Here is a 3,292-nt window from a genome sequence, read left to right as displayed (position 1 = left end):
AAAGTTGCTAATAAAAGAGGGGAAAGAAATAAAGTATGGCTGTTCTTACAGGCAATGAGTACAAATGACTGGGAGATGTATAAAAGAAACTGGCAGGAGGTCAAGAGGAATGTGCAGAGTTTGATAAAGAGGGCAAATGAGAGTTGCGGTGAGAGAGTATCGTTAAACTTTAGTGAAAATTTAAAGATGTTTTGGAAGGAAGTAAATAACGTGAATGACAAGAGAACAAATGGGAACATTAGGGAAGAGGCAAAAGGGGAAGTGATTACAGGAAGTGAAGAAGTGAGGAGGAGATGGAGAAAAAAAGTTTCAGGAATTGTTAAATGTTTTATGACAGAGTGGCAGACGTAAGGTGTTTTGATCGGGGTGGTATGAGAAGTGAGAGAGTCATGGAGAGTGGTTTAGTAAAGATAGAATAGAAGGTGAAACCTTCTGTAAGATGAAATGAGGCAAGGCGGCAGGAGCGGATGGTAATGGAATTGAACTTCTTAAGAAATGGGGTGACTGTGTCGCTGATCGGTTGGTAAAAGGATTGACGGAAGGAACATTATAATGCCATCGTATAAACGCAAAGGGGATAAGGGTGAATGTTCATTTTACAGAGGTATAAGTTTGTTGAGTGTACCTGGTAAGTTGTATGGAAGGGTATTGATTGAGAGGGTGAAGATATGTACAGAGGATCAGACTAGCGAGGAACAATGTAGTTTAAGAAGTGGTAGAGGACGTGTGGATCAAGTGCTTGCTTTTAAGAATATGTGCGAGAAACACTAGCAAAGCAAATGGATCTGAATGTCGCATTTATGAATCTGGAGAAGGCATAGGATACGGTTGATAGAGATGTTTTGTAGAAGGTCTTTGAAATATACACTGTAGGAGCAAAGCTGCTAGAAGCAATTACAAGTTTTTATTAAGGATGTAAGGCTTGTTTAAGAGTAGGGAAGGAGGAGAGTGAATGGTTTCCACTGAAGGTTGGTCTGCGGCAGGGACGTGTTATGTCGCCATTGTTGTTTGATATTTTTTATGAATGACGTAATGAGGGAAGTAAATGCGAGTCTTGGAGAGAGGGGCGAATATGTAGTCTGTTGGGGATGGGAAGGCCTGGTAAGTGAGTGAGTTGTTACTTGCTGACGATACGGTACTAGTGGCTGATTCGTGTGAAAACTTTGTAGAAGTTGGTGGATGAGTTTGGAAGAGTGTGTGAATGGAGAAAGTTGAGAGCAAATGTGAATAAAAGCAATGTTATTAGCTTCTGCATGGTTGAGGGACAGGGTAGTTTGGGTGTGAGTATGAATGAAGAAAAATTGGAGGATGTGAAGTGTTTTTGATATGTGGGGTTGACTTGGCAGCGATTGGAATATAGAAGCGGAAGAGAGTCGGTAATGAAATGTTTGAGGACAACATGTGGTGTGAGGTGGTTTGATCGAGTAAGCAATAAACGGATAAGAGAAAGGCGTGGCAAGAAGAGTGCGAATGAGATAGTTCATGAAGGTGTTCTGAAATGGTTTGGACATAAGGAGAGAATGAGTGAGGAATGGTTGACATAGAAGATATATATGTCAGAAATGGAGGGAAAAGAACAGGGAGACTAAATTGGAGATGGAAGGATAAAGTGAAAAATATTCTAAGCGATCGGGGTCTGAACATCCAGGAGGGTGAAATGCGCGCAAGGGATACGGAATACTGGGGTCAAACTGCTATCAACAGACTAAACCAGACCATGTGAAGCATGTAAAGGTCTGTGGGCCATGGGTTTGGATAGGGAGCCGTGGTTTCGGTGTAATACACATGACAGCTTCAATGAATGTAAGCGAATGTGGCCTTTCTTCGTCTGTTTCTGACACTTTTTTACTAACGTGGAAAGCAATGACAAATTATAGAAATGAGATGTTTGTGGACAACATGTGGTATGAGATGCTTTGATCGAGTAAGTAGTAAAAGGATAAAAGAGATGTGTGGAAATAAAAAGAGTGTGGTTGAGAGAGCGGAAGTGGGTGTGTTGAAGTGGTTTGGAGGTATGGAGAGACTGAGTGCAGATAGACTGACAAATAGGATATGTGTCAAGTCTGGAGGGAGCAAGGAGAAGCGGGAGACCAAATTGAGGGTGGAAGAATGGAGTGAAAAAGATTTTGATCATCGGGGCCTGAACATTCAAAAGGTGAGAGGCGTGCAAGAAATAGAGTGAATTAGAACAATGTGCTTTACGGGTCGACGTGCTGTCAATGGCATGAACCAAGGCATGTGAAACGTCTTGGGTAAACGATGAAAAGGTCTGTGGGGCCTGGAAGTGGAGAAGGAGCTGTGGTTTCGGTGTATTACATATGCCTGTTTTCTTGCCGCTACCTTGCTGAAGCATTGGGTAGCGATGCTGTTCCCTATGGGGCAGGATAGCACCAAGAATGGATGAAGGCAAACAAGTGTGAATATGTAGGTGACCATATATGTATATGTCTGTGCATATGTGTGTATGGGCGTTCATATGTGAATTTATATATATATATATATATATATATATATATATATATATATATATATATATATATATATATTTTTTTTTGCTGTCTCCCGCGTTTGCGAGGTAGCGCAAATATACATACCTACACAGCTCTCCATGGTTTACCCCAGACGCTTCACATGCCCTGATTCAATCCACTGACAGCACGTCAACCCCGGTATACCACATCGATCCAATTCACTCTATTCCTTGCCCTCCTTTCACCCTCCTGCATGTTCAGGCCCCGATAACACAAAATCTTTTTCACTCCATCTTTCCACCTCCAATTTGGTCTCCCACTTCTCCTCGTTCCCTCCACCTCCGACACATATATCCTCTTGGTCAATCTTTCCTCACTCATTCCCTCCATGTGCCCAAACCATTTCAAAACCCCCTCTTCTGGTCTCTCAAGCACGCTCTTTTTATTTCCACACTTCTTTCTTAACCTTACGTTACTTACTCGATCAAACCACCTCACACCACACATTGTCCTCAAACATCTCATTTCCAGCACATCCATCCTCCTGCGCACAACTCTATCCATAGCCCACGCCTCGCAACCATACAACATTGTTGGAACCACTATTCCTTCAAACATACCCATTTTTGCTTTCCGAGATAATGTTCTCGACTTCCACACATTCTTCAAGGCTCCCAGTATTTTTGCCCCCTCCCCCCAATGATCCACTTCCGCTTCCATGGTTCCATCCGCTGCCAGATCCACTCCCAGATATCTAAAACACTTTGCTTCCTCCAGTTTTGCTCCATTCAAACTTACCTCCCAATTGACTTGACCCTCAA

This window comes from Panulirus ornatus, chromosome 30 (assembly GCF_036320965.1).
Source record: "Panulirus ornatus isolate Po-2019 chromosome 30, ASM3632096v1, whole genome shotgun sequence".
NCBI lineage: Eukaryota > Metazoa > Arthropoda > Malacostraca > Decapoda > Palinuridae > Panulirus > Panulirus ornatus.
The sequence above is the reverse complement of the archived record's forward strand: the minus strand, read 5'-3'. Positions refer to the sequence as shown.